The sequence below is a fragment of the Somniosus microcephalus genome, chromosome 8 (genome assembly GCF_052327205.1).
Source record: "Somniosus microcephalus isolate GS21.2 chromosome 8, FLI_Smic_1.0, whole genome shotgun sequence".
In the NCBI taxonomy this organism is placed as follows: Eukaryota; Metazoa; Chordata; class Chondrichthyes; order Squaliformes; family Somniosidae; genus Somniosus; species Somniosus microcephalus.
The window spans coordinates 167521709-167541116 of NC_140994.1; the positions used below are offsets into that span (position 1 = coordinate 167521709).

General features: G+C 43.6%; 1 protein-coding gene across 10 annotated transcripts in view; it reads right to left on the bottom strand.

The window, feature by feature from the left end:
- The window catches only part of ubtd2 (ubiquitin domain containing 2), a 93518-nt gene that overhangs the window by 49706 nt on the left and 24404 nt on the right, over window positions 1-19408 (bottom strand). For 2 of the 10 annotated variants that reach the window (XM_085995340.1, XM_085995341.1), the window contains one exon: window positions 6506-6773. The exons of 6 other annotated variants lie outside the window; for them this stretch is intronic. The gene's annotated coding sequence lies outside the window, so the exon portion shown is untranslated. 2 more of the 10 variants (XM_085995345.1, XM_085995344.1) reach the window with 2 other exon arrangements.

A 19408-nucleotide genomic window follows, 5' to 3' on the forward strand; every position in this document is an offset into this window, starting at 1 on the left:
GGGAGGATCCAGTTGTCATGGTCCATGTTGATACCAACGACATAGATAGGACAAGGAAAGAGGTTCTGCTGAGGGAGTATGAGCAGCTAGGGGCCAAATTAAAAAGCAGAACCACAAGGGTAATAATCTCTGGATTACTACCCGAGCCACGAGCAAATTTGGCTAGGATAAATAAAATCAGAGTTAAATGCGTGGCTCAAAGACTGGTGTGGGAGAAATGGGTTTTGCTTCTTGGGACACTGGCACCAGTACTGGGACGGGAGAGAGCTGTTCCGTTGGGACGGACTTCACTTGGCCAGTGCTGGGACTAGAATCCTGGCGAATCGAATAACTAGGGCTGTAGAGAGGGCTTTAAACTAATTAATGGGGGGGGGGGGGGGGTTTCAAGAGAGCGAAAAATAAAAATGCCAGCGGAAAAGGCAATAGAGCAAGGTAGCAGTGGGGGAATTAAAATCCAGAGCGTGTCAGGAAGGGACAGAATGTATAAAGATAAAGGTAGAGTAGTAAAGGGGGTAAAAGCAGGAATAAATTGTCAGAAAACATATTTGAAAGTTCTTTATCTGAATGCACACAGCATTCGTAACAAAATAGACGAATTGAGGGTACAAATAACTACACGAGTATGATCTGGTGGCCATTACAGAAACATGGCTGCAAGGTGACCATGACTGGGAACTAAACATCCAGGGGTATTTGACAATTAGGAAGGACAGACAGGAAGGAAAGGGATGTGGGGTGGCTATGTTAATAAAGGATGGAATCACTGCAATAGTGAGAAATGATATTGGGTCAAAGGATCAGGATAGTGAAACAGTTTGGGTGGAGATAAGGAATAATAAGGGGAAAAAGTCACTAGTGGGCGTAGTCTATCGGCCTCCTAACAGTTGCAACCCTGTTGGTCGGAGTATAAATCAGGAAATAGTTGGGGCTTGTAATAAGGGAACAGCTATAATCATGGGGGATTTTAACTTTCATATTGACTGGACTAATCAAATTTAGCAGGGCAGCCTTGAGGAAGAGTTCATAGAGTGCATTAGGGACGGGTTCCTTGAGCAGTATGTAACTGAACCAACCAGGGGGCAGGCAATCTTAGATCTGGTGCTGTGTAATGAGACAGGATTAATAAAAAACGTCCTAGTAAAGGATCCCCTTGGAATGAGTGACCATAACATGGTTGAATTCGAAATTCAGTTGGAGGGTGAGAGTTGGATCTCAAACCAGTGTACTAAGCTTAAATAAAAGGAGACTATGAAGGTATGAGAGCAGAGTTGACTAAAGTGGACTGGGAAAATAGATTAAAGTGTAAGACGGTACATGGGCAGTGGTGTACATTCAAGGAGATATTTCACAACTTTCAAGAAAAATATATCCGTGAGGAAAAAGGGGCGTAAAAGAAGACAGCCATCCGTGGCTAAGTAAGGTAATAAAGGATAGTATCCGACTGAAAACAAGGGCATATAAAGTAGCCAAATCTAGTGGGAGGATAGAAAATTGGGAAGCATTTAAAAGCCAGCAAAGAATAACTAAAAGATTAATTAAGAAAGGGAAGATAGATTATGAAAGTAAACTAGCAAAAAATATAACAACAGATAGCAAGAGAGTTTCTACAGTTATATAAAAAGAAAAAGGGTGGCTAAAGTGAATGTTGGTCCCTTAGAGGACGAGACCGGGAAATTAGTGGTGGCGAAAATGGAGATGGCAAAAACGCTGAACAAATATTTTGTATCAGTCTTTACAGTAGAGGACACCACAAATATCCCAACACTGGACAAACAGAGGGCTATGGGGGGGGGGGGGGGGGCGGAGGAGCTAAACACGATTAAAATCACTAAGGAGGTGGTACTCGGTAAGATAATGGGACTAAAGGCGGATAAATCCCCATGACCTGATGGCTTACATCTTAGGGTCTTGAGCGAAGTAGCGGTAGGGATTGTGGATGCATTGGTGGTAAATTTTCCAAAACTCCCTGGATTCAGGAAAGGTCCCAGCAGATTGGAAAACTGCTAATGTAACGCCCTTATTTAAAAAAGGGAGGCAGACAAAAGGCTGGAAACTATAGACCAGTTAGCCTAACATCTGTGGTTGGTAAAATGTTGGAGTCCATTATTAAGGAAGCAGTAACAGGACATTTGGATAGGCATAATTTAATCGGACAGAGTCAGCATGGTTTTACGAAGAGGAAGTCATGTTTGACAAATTTGCTCGAATTCTTTGAGGACGTAACAAACAGGGTGGATAAAGGGAAACCAGTGGATGTGGTGTATTTGGACTTCCAAAAGGCATTTGACAAGGTGCCACACAAAAGATTACTGCACAAGATAAAAAAATCACGGGATTGGGGGTAATATACTGGCATGGGTGGAAGATTGGCTATCTAACAGAAAACAGAGAGTTGGGATAAATGGTTCATTCTCGGGTTGGCAATCAGTAACTAGTGGTGTTCCGCAGGGGTCAGTGCTGGGACCCCAACTCTTTACAATCTATATTAACGATTTGAAGGAGGGGACCAAGTGCAACATATCCAAGTTTGCCGACGATACAAAGATGGGAGGGAACGCAGTGAGTGAGGAGGACATAAAAAACTGCAAAAGGACATAGACAGGCTAAGTGAGTGGGCAGAAATTTGGCAGATGGAATATAATTTTGGAAAGTGAGGTTATGCACTTTGGCAGAAAAAATCAAAGAGCAAGTTATTATCTAAATGGAGAGAAGCTGCAAAGTGCTACAGTACAAAGGGATCTGGGGGTCCTGGTGCATGAAACACAGGTGGTTAGTATGCAGGTACAGCAGGTGATCAGGAAGGCCAATGGAATCTTGGCTTTTATTGCAAGGGGGATGGAGTATAAAAGCAAGGAAGTCTTGCTTCAGTTATATAGGGTACTGGTGAGGCCACACCTGGAGTACTGTGTACAGTTTTGGTTTCCATATTTAAGAAAAGATATACTTGCTCTCGAGGCAGTTCAGAGAAGGTTCACTCGGTTGATTCCGGAGATGAGGGGGTTGACTTATGAGGAAAGGTTGAGTAGGTTGGGCCTCTACTCATTGGAATTCAGAAGAATGAGAGGCGATCTTATCGAAACATAAGATTGAGAGGGGGCTTGATCGGGTGGATGCGGGGAGGATGTTTCCACTGATGGGTGAGACTAGAACTAGGGGGCATAATCTTAGAATAAGGGGCTGCCCTTTCAAAACTGAGATGAGAAACTTCTTCACTCAGAGGGTAGTAAATCTATGGAATTTGCTACCTCAGAGAGCTGTGGAAGCTGCGACATTAAATAAATTTAAAACGGAGATAGACAGTTTCCTTGCGGATAAGGGAATTAGGGGTTACGGGGAGCGGGCAGGGAAGTGGATGTGAGTCTAGGTTCGGATCAGCCATGATCCTATTGAATGGCGGAGCAGGCCCGAGGGGCCGTATGGCCTACTCCTGCTCCTCCTACTTATGTTCTTATTAGAAGTTAAAAATCATATGCAGCTTTTTTTATTACTCTCTGATCAGTAAATGTAAATCACATGACTTTTATGTAGGAACAATAGGAGTGCCCGACATGGATAATGGTCCTAATACTACACAATGTTTTTAATATGTACGCGGTTTTCTTAACAATTCTGGTGACTATTCATTTTTATTTTTAGGGTAAACCGAGATTGCACACTTTGATATTTGTTATGTCCAGAGTGAAAATGTCTGAAGGCAATGACAATTTGCTAGCTTTTCTGCATCTACTGACAAGTGGATTAGATAAAGTGGAGAACACAAAATGTTTGTTTCTGGAACTGCATGCCAATGATCATATGGTTACAAATTCAGGTGAATGGATGGATCTCCCAATATTCTAGTCAACCACAACGTTGTTAATAAGTCATTAGAAACAGGATGTTTAAAGATCAGGTAGGAGCAGGAGTCAGATAGAATATATTGACTCCCATTTCAACTTGCAGGAAACTGTCTTCCTTCAGGTGATCAGCAATGAAATGCCTATAGTCTGTACGTGTTCCTGCACTCAATTCACCTGGAACGTGGTTCTGGAGGTTGCCTGCGGAACTGTATCTCAGCACAGCCAGAAGTGAGAGGAGTATATGTTGTGCGGGGGGGGTGGGGGGGAGAAAGAAGAATGAGAAATACAAAAAGACAGCTCGAAGAATATATATGGGAATCAGACACACATTGTGTTTCAACACAAAGGCCTGCTCTAAACTTAAATTCACACACTGTACAAGTCTTTTAGTTTGTTTGATGATACAGAGTGCCGTGATCAAACATAACTCTGCACTAACTGGAGCTTACTACTTTCCTCACTATGGCAGCACTGCAGTTTACCTGATCTTTTGGTTCTGTGCTTCTGGTCTGCCACCTGGAACAAGGGGACTTTTCTGTATCTCTAACTGATCCCAACTTTCCATGGCCTGGAGTATTTGAAAAGATGACAGTTGTATAGCTTTCAAATTAAGGGGCAGATTTTGCTGCAAGTAGCCTTGTACTTACAATGCCAAGCATTTGCCTCTGCACTATAAATCAGACTTTAAAGCAGTCAATCATTCTCTAATAATGCTTCTTGTAGTAACTTCAGAAGCATATCTTATCACTATGGAAGTGTTCTGATGACATTTACAATTTGTAGGAAGCAGAACCACTGGCTATTTGCCATTTGCACAGGCTCTATAATAACTGCCATAAAATCAAATGATACTTTGTGGGGAACACATTCTTTCAAACATTGATTTTTAAAAAATCATCGCTATACTTCCATATATTAAGCCACATTGTACAAAAGAGGAGTACCTCAGTAGAATTGAATCAGATTTTTGAAATACAATTCAATTGGAAAATATCCCATCAGGAACTTGAACCATGAAAACAAACAATGCAAAGCACAAACACAAAGCAAACTTTAATGAAACAGTTTCATTTGATACTAGACTTAAAAAGCTTAAATCATTTTCAACAGGTCTTTTATACTGGGTGAAGATGGGAATTCCTTTGGGGCTTCTCAATGTGCTGCATGTTCTACATCAGGAAGTGGAGTTCATGAGGTGCCAACAAATACAGGTCCAATGATAGTGAATAATAATAGTGAAGGACCGAGAGCTGGCTCTTCCAATAGAAGTGAAAGTTACCAAAGCACAAAGCTTTCAAGCCACCCAGAGGACATGTGTCACATCAGACAGTCTACAGTGCACATATCTATCAAGCAAGAATCAAACTCTATAGGCCTAATTTAGCTCGGTCTGCCCAGTGGTCGGGCGCTTCCAGCTGCGTTTGCGCCTACTGCCATTTTAAGAGCTAGGTTTTGGCACCATCGCCCGCCACTGGTAAGCAGGAGCCTCACAAATATTTACGAGTCAGCATTCGATGACATAATTCAGATCCCAATACGATTTTGACTGCCGACTGCAGTAGTGAGGCACAGTGTCAGGCCAGTTAGTAAAACCTGCGGCAGGCAGGATCATGGCCAGAAGCCAGATAAATTCTTTTTATTTTTTTTTACTGCTTTCTTGTGGGCTGGGGGAGCAGGACTGCTCCTCTGGGACCCATAAGAATACCTTGGGCCTCCTCTGCCCCAGGCTTCTCTCAGCATAATTGGCCACCCCCCCCACTACTACTTACCTTAGTGCCGGGAACCATTCCCTTGGGTCCCTGGCGGCAACCTTCTGCTGCACTAAATCCCATTCCCACGCACCGGCCTCATTCGCGCAAGCTTCGGGCAGAGTCCTTGCTGCAACATGGTAATGAGGTGCGCGAGTTAAAATGTTCCCGGCCTCACGCCGCATCATCATGGGCGCCTCGGTCCTGCTCAGCCTCCACATGCTGCTAGTACACCCCAAATTAAAATCGGGGCTTATGTTTGCAAGGGGCAATTTCTTCATTATTTTCCTTGTGAAAAGAAACATCAGCTGTACAGGATGCTGAGCTTTTACTAGGCAGCAGGGTTCTCCCGAGTGTAATGTGTTGGAAGATATGACTATTAATGCTACTTACATCAATCTACAACAGCAAGGATTTTAACCAAAGTAATCTTCAGATGCTTTCTGGCCATAAAAGCATCATTATGTAAGTCGATGGCCATTATCCAGAAGCAGCCTATGTGACAGTCCACTGGGCTCACATTTTTGTATGGATGACTCTTAGGAGTCTAGAGTCAATCTCTGCATCCATGGCTGCTGACCCCATTGAAAACCCCCCAAGGGCAGAGGAGCACTCCAGGTTGGGTAGCTGACCATCTGTTTGCTGTTCCACACTGGCCACCTCCAGCTGCTTTGGCACAATGAAAGTGTGTGTGCAAATTAGCAATAATGGTGTATAATGTTCGTAATGGTACTTTCTAGAGATGCGGGAGTTCCCAAATTAGGTTTGTGACATGCTTGACAAGTCCCACAAGGAATGTGTGTAATAGCAAGCAGCACACTTACCTTCACCTCCCTCCTGATATCAGCACACTTCTGCCTCATTTGCAGCCAGATACGAGGAACCTGGGTGGCTGAACGGCCTTGGTCAGCAACCTACCTCCATTAAACTTGCACCTGTCCTTACACTGGAGGAGCGGGGGGGCGCTTCTGTTCCAAATATAGTTAGCAGACTTTGGTACAGCCCTGCAGCAGCACCTTCAATTCTTCAAGGTCTCAGTTATGCCACTGTGAACAATTTAGTCCACTTTTCTGCCAGCACCGTTACTTTCCTTTTAATGGCAAATACAGCCTTGTCGGATTTTGAGCTCCAGAGTCAAGTGTATTAAAGAGAAGATCTCTGGGCAAGCTTTTCATGTGCCATTAGCCTATTCAAGTTAAAGAGATTCCAGTCAGAAAATTTAGCACTGTCCACCCCACCCTGCAAGCTGCCTGCACAGGCAAACCTGCAGCATGGGCCTGCCCAACCCATTTTTGCAAAATCATGGCGTGTGTGTTAAGTGAAGCATTCTCGTTAGTATTTAGTGAACATTTAAGCCAACCAATCAAAAACCATGAAAAAGAAGCCAATGAACAAGCAGCAACCACAAACCAACCAACTAACCACTCATTTTTTAACGTTTCTTTCAGCAGTCATGTTTATTCATTTCCTCCCTCCCCCGCCACTGCACCACTAAAAATTAAATTTAAATCGCAGAATGACCATAACATTTTTTTTTGGAAAAAGCAAAACTCAACCTAGCCATTGTACATACAAGTCTTCCCTACACAGGGCAGTCCCTTTCTATGGAGGCTGGTGCTTTTCTTTAGTTCCCAGAGCATGCATTATTGTACTTGAACCTTCCCTGAATGAAGAAGCTCGACCAGGTAGTAAACTACAACTCCCACTTAGTCTAGCTGACATGGTGTTGGGACTTATAAGCAAGAAGTCTTACCACGCTCCAAGAATGGCAGTTTTACTTCAATCATAACAATCAGTTCTTTAACGACCCAAATTCTTTTTCTTTGAAGTATGCAATGCATTTTCAGGGAAGGCGAAGAGAAACAAAACACTTGATTTTTTTTTTTAAATGACTGATACCAAGACTTGCTATTCACAGAGAATACCATGACTTCCTGTTTGCAAGCTTCACTCCTCTGTATGACAATGGAAAACAGCAAGTACAGTAGATCTACTCAAAATCCAGGAATAGTGTCAAGATTTTTTGAATAAAAGCTACAAAATGGAGTAAAGCATAGAGTTTTAAAATATCAGAGATAATTGATAGGAAAACAAATGTAACCATATATAAGATGACTTGAAATTGATAAATGCTAGTTATAGAGGGCAGCAAATTCAAGTACCAAGTTTTAGGAAAAATGAACTAGCTCTTCAGGGGCAGGGTTTGCTTTTTATAGCACAAAAAGTAAGAAGAATTGCATGGAGTATTTCAGATGCTGTGATGTCACGATATCAGAAAGTCTTGTAAGGAGGCTGTTCCATTAATGGTAATCTCCCTCCCTAACCGAGAGAGAGAGAACAAAAAGGACTGTTTAAATGCATTATTACAAGCATTTATCTTTTTCTCTTGATAATTAGTGTGTAGCAATTATACATATCCACTTATAATGCAGAGGCAAACATTAGGGCCACGATTTTGCCAGCCGTGGCGAGTCCGGTGCGGCCGGAGCAGACAGCGGCCTCAAACTCCACACCTGTCTTCATCCCACCTGCAAGTGATTTTGCCCTGATTGGACTTGTTAAGCCCGCACTGCGAGGTTCCCGGCCAATTAAAAGGAAGCGAGTTCAAAGACGTCATTTGATGACGTGTCATCAGCCAGTTTCCTTAAAGGGGCCATGTCCACATTCATTTCGACAGTTGCGCTGTCAGTATTCTGAAGCACTGAGGTGCTGCAAACACCGACGAGCACTGCACAAAAGTGCATGGCTGCACCCATGACTCCCTCCATATGCTTAAGGAGGGAGTCACAGCACACAGGGAGGTTCTCTTCCCTTCCAATGGGCAGAAGACACCTCCCCAAGAGACTAACACAGCCTGGTTGCACATTGTACAGGAGGGCACAAGCAGGGATGTCGTCAGGAGGACCAGGCTGCAGTGGCACAAACCTTTCAATGATCTCAGTATATCATGAAACGTTACTGCCAAGCCACACTCAAACTCATCCTGCTGTGCCACGCATCACTCTGTCTTCCATACCCTTCTCCTGCACATCTTTACTCGCACCAACTTACCTTGCACCGCCACCCATCCCTCTCTATCTACATTATCACTTTTCCATCTCACTAGCCACCCCTCACACTCACCCTCATGCTACTGCAAGCATACCAACTAAACACACAAGGGTAGGCATTTGGGTGGTTTAGCCAAGATTCATGCGAAATTTCTGGTAATGTGCTGTCAAACACTGAAATCTTTATTTTGAACACTTTGTGCACCTTTGGAAATGGCTTAGAGAGTTGCAGTAAATGGTGAGACATAACATCCCTCCCCTCACTCACCACCCCCCCCCTCCCCAAATGGTGATGTGTGTGAAAGGAATGGCTTGGACATTGTAGGGTGCGGGGTGGTGCCAACCTGATGTATCATGTGGCAGCCAGGGTTGTACAGTGTTAAGTGAAGCAAATCTGGACATGGTGAGGTCATTGTTGCCCGGGACGCCAGCAATGTGCACGGGTGATGATGCCCTGTGTCCAGTGCACCATCAGTTGATTGCGGTGAATTGTGGATGTTGGTGCTGCTGGTGTGGTGTTGGGATTCTGAAGACCAAGGTGAGATTTTTTCCAAGGGCACCGATGCTGATGGAATAGATGGCAGGTGAGGTTGAGATGACAGAAGTAATCTGTCAATATTGAGATAGGTTGTTCCAAGGAGGTGACAGTGAGAGAGAGAGAGAGAGATTACTCCAAACACTTCAAAAGTGCAGCACAAAGCTCAAAAGTGGGTTCCAAATCATTAATGCTCCAGCTTCTGACATTGGAAAGTGATCAGCTGTAAAATGGTAGCTTTTATAGCACTTTTGCAGCTGTCACCTATTCAAAGAAATGGAGAGTTGTTCAGCACCCGACATACTTACCTGGCGTGATCCCGAGCGACGGGAACCTCATGGAAAACTTGGGAAAATGCTTTGTACCTGGTAAAATGGTGATTAAATTGCTTTAAACACCCTCTTAACTAGTGCAATTGCATGACCCGCCACTTAGTGCCGGGTCTGCAAAGCGCAGGCAGTGCCTGCACTAGGGAAACTCACAAGGAGGAGAGTTTAGAGCGGGATACCGCCCCGCTGTCAATCTTTTTGATTTTGACAGTGGACCTGCCTCCGAACGCCAGCAAAATTCTGCCCTATAAGTGGGTCAAAACAAAACATTTTCCAAAATAAAGTTGTTTTATTGAAGTTATCTATCTATCTATGTATATATATATATATAAACGGATACTTCTGTCTATCTGTCCTTCTGTGTGCGTCTGTCCGGCTATGCGCTCGAAAGTTATAGAGCGTACCTACGCGCACGTTACCTCCAAAGAAAGCTTACGGTTCCGGGACGGTCGTAAGCGTATTTACTTTTCGGTCGGACGAAAATTGTTCGCGCTTTATGCAAAAAACCTTCAAAATTAAACTCATTATCTGCTACTTAGCATTGATTGACTGACGTCAAGGTTCCACCAATCCTGTGCCGTCACGATTGACCAATCCTACAGTACAGTCCCCTGATGGTTGGCCAATCGGTGTGTGTGTGTGTGTGTGTGGGCGGAACTAATCGTTTTCATCTCAGGGATCTGGCAGCCATTGTTTCACTGCCATTACTTCAGCTTCCAGCTCAAACTACTCTGCTGATCCAGCTTTGAAAAAGTTAGTATCTCTTAAAAATAACAAGATTTACCAAAAACGTTTTATAAGTACTTTCACTTTCATCTTTCAAGGTATTAAAAAGGTAGAAATGTTGCCCAGCAGCAGATTGAGAGGGGGACACAGACAGGGCCCAAAAGCCTGGGACTCGATTTAAAATGTTGCCCGGCAGCAGATTCACAGAGGGACACAGAGAGGCCCCAAAGCCTGGCACTCGATTTAAACCGCCCGGCCCAAAACAGCCCTGGCAAAGCCGGGCTCCCCCAGCTAGTCTACAAATAAAAGTGTTAAGCAACTGAACATTAGAATTGGCAAACTAATAGCTTCAGTGAGGCAATATAGACAAATAAGGTCCTAAATTCAAGGGGGGAATTTATACCTTCACCTTGATATCAACGGAAATGGCAAAACGAGCAGGTTCCACTCTGCCAGCTAACCGCCCAAGGGAAAATTACACCCAATGCTGAATTAGCTGATTAGCCAGATTTTAGCACCCCAATATTAGGTGTGTGTGTGTGGGGGGAGGAGTGAAAAATGAAAGACAGTCCTATTCTCGACTGCCATCAAGTATCAAGTGACTCATGACAGAAGTGCACGTGCGTGCATGTCTTGCAAGGTCAGGATCAAGCTTCTGAAGTCACTCCTTGGTCAAATAGACTGCCAAAAAAATTGTGAAGGCTCACATAAGAGCCACTTGGGCTGTACAGCATCTGTGGAACCCTGGGAAGATATGTAAATATAAAATAAAAATCTCATTCAATATTCTCCTGTTAGATCCCCCAAGAAATATGCATGAGGCTAGGGGAAAACAAATACTACCCCAAAAGGTGGGTCAGTAGCCATGTCGTACAATGCCAATGGTACTCAAGAAAGTGACAAGGTCATTAAACAGTTCCCCTGGATCAGCTGGAAATAATATATTATTCACTCAAACTTGATTGTTGCTTGAAGCATCTGAACTCAAATTAAGAATGCACTGGCAAACCTGCCTAGCGCTAGAGCAGCAGGACTCATTTATAAACCACATATAACAGATCATATGATCCATGGCCATCTCCCTTGAGTGATCCAAGAGACAGTATAGAGAATCAAAATCAATTGCAATGCCAGTAATAGTCTTGACTCAACCAGTAAACAAATCCCACTATAAATAAATGTGAACGTGAAAAAGTTTGCAAAGGCTGTCAACATGTTGGCAGTCCTTTGATATTTAACAGGCAGGAAAGCTCCTACAACATAGATATACAAGCGTATTGCAAATCTGGTGGTAAATTTCTGTTTGGTCCTCCTTGTGTTGCTAACTGACAATCATGAAAGTGGCCAAGCACTGTTCTTAAGTAACATTAATGTTAAGATCTGTCCCGCATGCTGCTCTAGTATAGTGGTACTACACTAGATTCATAGATATTAAAAGTTGATTTTATACTGTTCAATTCATGCTGTTAAGTCAGTTTTCCATAATGGCAGCAGACTTGTAGACCAGGTATAACTGGGTTGACAAGTCTTCCACCAATATACAGAAAATGGATTGAACAGGAAAAAAAACTGGAAGCCAGCTCTCGACAGTGGGCTCCTGGGATCAAAATTAAAAGCACAGTGTAACAACTAAGAAGGAATAAAAAGAAACCAAGTTCTTTTCCAACTGTGTAAAGACTCCCAGCTTCATCAGTTGCTCAACAGTCTCAATTAGAGAAGTGGTTTCTAACAAATAAACACGGAATTACAGCTGGAAGTAGGGATAAAAATCGCCACTTTCACGTGAAAATTAATCTTCAAGAGATTCATAAGATTACTCAGTCTCCAACCAATACTTAGGAAAGAGCTCGCGAGCCTTTATTGTGCCAACTCAAAATATTGCCTGGTGGTAATAGAGGAAATATCCAGGGTTAAGCCACAAGGGCAAGTTGGCAGACAGGCTGACTGGGAGAAGAAAAAAAAGAACACACATCTTTCCACATACATATGCAGCCCAGCTCAAGGTTTGAAACTTTACAGAACCCCTAAATTGCATACTTGTCAGAAACTGAAGATTAAATACAAAAACAGTGAGATGACAGAGTTACGACGAGGGAATTAAAAAAATCTAGAGTTGTATTCACTATCATACAAAATGTTAAGGAGGGATTGAATAGAAATGTTAAAAATCTTGAAAGGATTTCAGAGACTAAATATTGAAAGGTTATTTCTATTGGCTGGTAAGACAGCAACAGGGGAACACAAATTTAGGATTAGTACTGAAAGTATAAAAGGAAGAGGTTAGATGATATTTTTCACATAAAGGGCTATTAGAACATGGAATGCATTACTACAACTGGCTACTGAAGCAGAGTCAATCACATTTAAGGAAGAATTAGATAAACATATCTGTACCGAAATTTCAGTGATTCTATGAGGATAACAGCATCCCTGTTCTATCGCCACCCATTACTGGTATGTGAAAGTACAGATCCACTCAGAATTAATGGATCATACCAGCCAATAAAAATAAAGGCAACAGTGCAATATCACTCTTCTATATTCAAAGGATTGTTTCATTTAAGACTAACATCCTGCCATTTATGTTTCTATAAAAAAGCAAGAAATCAATTGGTCCTTTTTTTTGGAAAGTGTGCAAGTAATATTATTCCAGGAAGATTTGGAATGTTTAATAACTTAGGGTGGAATTCATCTACTGTACTTTATTGAGTCATAACATTATGAAGTAGGAAGTTTTGACAACGGTTTTTATCCTGAGAAAATTGTATTAAAAGTCTACCATATACGTGTGCACATTCCTACATTTGACAGTTACTTCCTGTAACAGTTCCGAGTCATGCCTACTTTCGGCACACAATTTATCATACAGGGTACTTAAACTTACCTATTTAGTTTACTTATCTGAGTCTTTCAAGATTAGTCTCCAATGTAGGTGGCTTGGTTGTCCACAACACCATCTGCCTTGGAACAACTAAAATCATACTTGTAACCTGATGCCGAATGCACCCTTTATGTTGCTGCCTTTACATGGTTGCCACAACCCTCCCACTGTGAGTGAACTCAAGCCAATGCTGCATGCAGTTCACCACCCCTCCACAACTAACCCGAGGTTCCTGCCAGAAGCCAAATTCTCAGTCATTGCTCGACAGTATTTATTTTAAATACAGGAAGTTTCTCCCTTCCCCAGACACAGTCAGAACACCGCCTCCATCCTACCCACCGCCCCCCACTTCTCCCAATCCCATGGATACTGAAACCAGCTCAGGTCCAATCGTAGCAGGATTACTTAAAAAGGGTTTCCCCAGCAGGTGACCAGGGGATACCTGTATTTAAAATACTCATCTGTATTTAAATAAGAGATTTCCTCAATCATTGTGAAGAACCTGTCTTCTCAACAGACATCAAAACTATTGAAATTGTGGTGTATGTGCCTTTAAGAGCCCCTGTATACTGTAATGCTGGTAATGGCCACTCGGGCTATATAAGCCTGTATAGTGTCTTGTATCTGTTAGTTCACCTCCAGACTTTGTTCAGTAAACACCTGTGAAACCTACTCCTGCATTCCGTGTCTCCATTAACACACGGATACAACAGTGGCCACGAATTGGAAACGGACTTGCCTGCAATTCGGCAGCACCTCAAGGAGATCGATTCCTCAGACAAAAGTCGAAGAAAAACAAGAAAAGAAAAGAAATAAGGGAAAGGCTGTGGTTTCACCGGCTGGCCGAGCTGGTGGCAGGTACTGCAGTGGTCCTTCCTGGGCGGCGGGCTGGGGCTCCATCGGCTGGCTCTGCAGCGGAGCCGAGCAGCGAAGGCGGAGGTAAACAGAGACAGAGGGGGGGATCACTCGAGAGATGGCCGGCGCTGCAAAGCAGGTCGGCGTTCGGACCAAGCAGAGGGAGGGGAAAGTCCCAGAGAGTCCGGCGGGAATGAGTCTCCGATTGAAAAAAAACCCTATGTAAATAAAAACCGCGGAGAACAGCGTTGTCAGCAGCAACAGCGGCGGGAAAGCGCAGGAAACGCCATTTTTTGTCTGCAGGGAAGAAAGGAAAGCGCGGGAGGTGCCATTTTTTTTCAGGATGCCGGCAATATTAATGCTTTCGATAGCGATATAGAGGATTGGACCACATATGTGGAAAGAGTGGAGGTATATTGCACAGCAAATGAAATAGAAGATAATAAAAAGGCATCAGTACTTCTAAATCTAATGGGCGCAAAGACATACGGGCTGTTACAAAACTTAATCACTCCAGCCAAACCAAAGGACAAGAATTTTAAGGAGATTGTTGATGCCCTACAGGAGCACTTAAACCCAACACCGCTGCTGATAGCGGAACGATTCAAATTCTTCAAGAGGAATCAGCACAAAAATGAAAGTAACGCTGATTACCTCACCGAATTAAGGAAGCTGTCAAAGCACTGCCAATTCGGGGCAGGACTGGCAGATTCTCTTCGAGACAAATTCGTCTGTGGTTTCCTAAGTGAAGGAACACAGAAAAGGCTGCTTTCTGAGAAAGATTTGACACTGGACAAGGATTTCAGTATGGCTGTATCATACGAAGCAGCCGCAAGAGGAGCTGCAGAGATACAGCAAAAGCCACAGGACTTCGGCACCCATGAAATGACACAGGGTTTCGAGAGATGTTATCGCTGCGGCAGATCCACCCATGACCAGAGGGACTGCTGGTTCAAGGACAAAGCATGCAGGCAATGCGGAAAGATTGGACACATTGCACGTGTATGCTGATCTGGACACAAAAAATCCACGGACAGGAAAAAAATCAATAAGGAAAAGTACAGAAAGGTACAAATGATGACGGACAGTAGCTCCGAAGACCAGAAGAGCGATAGCGACTCCGGAAACAAGAGACTAAGCTGTCTCAAATTACATAATGTAATTGCCAAAGAAGATTACCAGACCATTTGGGTTACCCTCACGATAGCGGGGTCCCCAGTTAAAATGGAGCTAGATACAGGATCAGCTCTGACCGTCATAAATCGACGGGATTACGAGCGGCTATTTCCACATATACCTTTGAAAGACACATCCATTATCTTGAAAACATATACGGGGCAGAAAGTATACCCAAAAGGGAAAATAAAGGTGCCTGTTGTATACAACGGCAAGGAAATACAGAAGTTGTATTTATACGTTCTGCAAGATGGTGGTCCACCGCTGTTGGGACGTGAATGGATCAGGAAGATACATTTAGACTGGCACTCCATTCAGGCACTGACGGTGACCAGTAAGAAAAAAAATGATGACGTCATACCTGAACGATTAAAAGACCTCTTGGCCAACGCCAAGGAAGTGTTTCAACAGGAACTAGGAACCTTGAAAGGCATCACCGCCTCAATAAAAGTGGAAGCTGCGGCAATTCCCAAGTTTTTTAAGGCAAGGCCGGTGCCATACGCAATTCGTCCAGCAGTCAAGGCAGAGCTGGAGAAATTGGAAAAGGCAGGCGTATTATCCAAGATAGATTGGAGCGAGTGGGCAACACCCATCGTCCCGGTCATGAAGAAAACGTTGAATAATGATAAATCTGAAGAACAGAGAAAAATTCGCATCTGTGGGGACTTCAAGGTGACTGTAAACCCGGTCCTTCACACGGTACAGTCTCCTCTTCCGAGGATAGAAGATATTTTCGCCTCACTATCCGGAGGAAAACGTTTCACCAAAATTGACTTGGCACAGGCATATCTACAGATGGAGGTTGAAGAGGCCTCTAAAAAGTATCTCACGATAAATACACACAAAGGCCTGTACCAGTACAATCGACTGGTTTTCGGAGTAGCATCAGCTCCAGCTATCTGGTAAAGAGCTATGGAGCAAGTCCTGCAAGGGATTCCGGGGACTCAATGCTACCTAGACGACATCCTTGTAACAGGAGAAAACGACAATGAGCACCTTGCCAATTTGGAGCAGGTGCTCACTAGGTTGAGAGAACGGGGCCTACGAGCAAATCGCCCCAAGTGCGAATTTTTCCAGAAACAAATATCATATTGTGGCCACATAATTAACGAGGAAGGGTTGCATAAGTCACCTGAAAAAATTGAAACGGTCATAAAAGCCCCAGCACCTGAAAATGTCTCACAATTAAGGTCCTTCCTGGGATTGATAAATTACTATCATAAATTTTTACCGAACTTGTCAACTCTTCTGCACTCTCTTAACGAACTGCTACAAACGGGAGTAATTTGGAAATGGAGCGAAGACTGTAAACGTGCCTTCCATAAATGCAAAGGCTTGATCACGTCCAAGGAAGTTTTGGCTCATTACAACCCATCACTGCCAATCAGACTGGCGTGCGATGCATCCCCTTACGGCGTAGGAGCGGTATTATCGCATAGATTCCCTGATGGCTCGGAGCGGCCGATAGCTTTTGCGTCACGCTCATTGAACTCAGCTGAGCGTAACTATGCCCAGATCGACAGGGAAGCACTTAGCCTGGTATGGGGAGTGAAGATACTCAACCATTACCTACACAGACAAAAATTTACCTTGTTGACTGACCATCAACCCCTCGTCTCCATATTCAACCCTAAAAAGGGTGTTCCCATTATGACAGCGCAAAGGCTACAGAGGTGGTCCCTTTTCCTAGGGGCACACCAATATGACATAGAATACAAAGGATCAAAACAGCATGGGAATGCTGACGGTTTATCGCGCCTACTGTTGCCAACGGACCTACAATGGACCCAGTGGAGATGTTCCATTCAACCATAGTGGAATGTCTACCAGTAACAAATTCTGCCATTGAAAAGGAAACAAGGAATGACCCGACTCTCTCACGAGTCTACGATTTAACGGTGAAGGGATGGCCAGCACATGGCGAACCACTGTTGCCAGCATTCTCGCAAAGAAGAGAACAGCTGTCAGTGTGCCGAGGAACCTTGATGTGTGGATCCAGAGTGGTGATTCCACCCAAACTCCAGGATAAAGTGCTGAAGGAGCTTCACGAGGGGCATCTGGGTGGAGTGAAAATGAAGAACCTAGCCAGAGCGTTTGTGTGGTGGCCAAGTATCGATGGAGACATCGAAGAAATGACCAAGAGCTGCCTAGGATGCCAGAAGGTCCAAAACACCCCACCACAAGCCCCTCTACATCCATGGGAGTGGCCCTCATCTCCATGGCAAAGGGTACACATCGACTTTGCTGGTCCATTTATGGACTCAATGTTCTTAATCGCGGTTGATGCACACTCCAAGTGGCCGGAGGTAATAAAGATGTCCTCCACCACCACGGAAAAAACCATCATAGTATTAAGGACCATATTTGCCAGGAATGGGCTGCCTGAACAGATCTGTTCGGATAATGGACCGCAATTTGTGTCCGAAGAATTCAGGAAGTTCTTAAAAAACAATGGGGTTAAGCACTACACGTCCGCCCCATACCATCCCGCCACCAATGGATTAGCTGAAAGGTTTGTCCAGACCTTCAAGAAGGCCATAAAGGCCATGGATAATGAAGACATAAAACTTCAGCATAAGGTAGATAACTTCTTGTTTGCATACAGGAATGCAACACATATGGTTACAAACCAAACTCCCGCCATGATGTTCTTCAATAGAAGCCTAAGATGCCGGCTGGATCTGATCAAGCCAAACATCAGAAGGGACGTGGAGAACCGGCAATTTCAAGGCATGAATGAAAGGCCAACTAGAACCTTCCAGATAGGTCAACAAGTTTTGGCCCGGGACTACCGTACCGAGAAATGGCAGCCTGGAACTATTTGCACACGACTAGGACCGCTGATGTATACCGTGGACATTGGAGAAAGCATAATAAGGCGCCATGCTGACCAGATCATAGAGTCCTCCGAAAAGGGACAACCTACACCACAACTCTATACGCCTAATGATGATGAAGTAGAGATACCCATAGTATCTACCTCCGATCCGGTGATACTGGAACCAGACGAATCGACCTTGCCAAAAAGAACCTACTACACCACCGAGGCGTTATCCGGACCGAGTCAGGAAGCCTCCAGAGAGACTGACTTATAATTGATTAACTGCAGCAAATGTATAGATTATTGTTCTTGTAATATGTTAATTAATGATTACTTAAAATATTATGTACTGGTTGTCTAAAAGGGGAGGAATTGTGGTGTATGTGCCTTTAAGAGCCCCTGTATACTGTAATGCCGGTAATGGCCACTCGGGCTATAGAAGCCTGTATAGTGTCTTGTATCTGTTAGTTCACCTCCAGACTTTGTTCAGTAAACACCTGTGAAACCTACTCCTGCATTCCGTGTCTCCATTAACACACGGATACAACAGAAATGTAGACAATCTAAATTTGAGCACTATATAAGCTGTGTAATGCAAAACTCAGTCATTTTTGCAACATACCCAGTGATTGTGGTTTGTTTCCTGCCAGCAGCAGATTCATCCACAAGATTGTCAATTCTATTTAACAGAAAAAAGTTCCATCAGAACATGTTGTATTTTTCCTCATTATTAATTTGCCTTCATGCTCTCAAACACCTCCCGAAACTGCTCTCAATGATGCACTGCACTCAGGTGGGGGACAGCTGCAAGTTGCATTTGAATTAAGCAGTTAAAATCCATTTGTCGTGGAAATTCTAATTTCAATTAATCAATCATTCTAATTGAGGTTCAAATTTAAAAAAAAATTCAATGCATTTTCAATAGGTGGCTTGTTTTGCATCATTTCAATTCAAATTAAATTAAGAAAGAAATCATAGAATGGTTATAGCACTGGAGGCCATTTGGCCCGTCGAGCCCATGCCGGCTCTCTGCAAGGGCACTTCAGCTAGTCCCACTCCCCTGCCCCTTCCCCATAGCCCTGTAAAAAAGTCTTCAGGTACTTATCCAATTCCCTTTTGAAAGCAAAATTAATCTCAGTCACTTATAGCAGTGCGGTGATTGATGGTGGAATTACCCAATCATCTCCATTTTGGCAGGGAATAGTGGCGTCACTATTTGCAGCCTAAATTATGCGCTGAAGTCCTGTCGTGGGACTTGAACTCATGACCTTCTGACTGAGAGGTAGGAGTGCTACCACTGAGCCAAGCTGAAACTTTGAATTAAGAATAGGCCATATATGAAAAATGTTATTGATTTTTTTTTTTTTAATCCCATTTTAAAGTTGTAGTACCCTTAAGCTGGTGTCCAAGCACTTCCGTGGTGCCACAAATGGATTTATCTGCTCCAC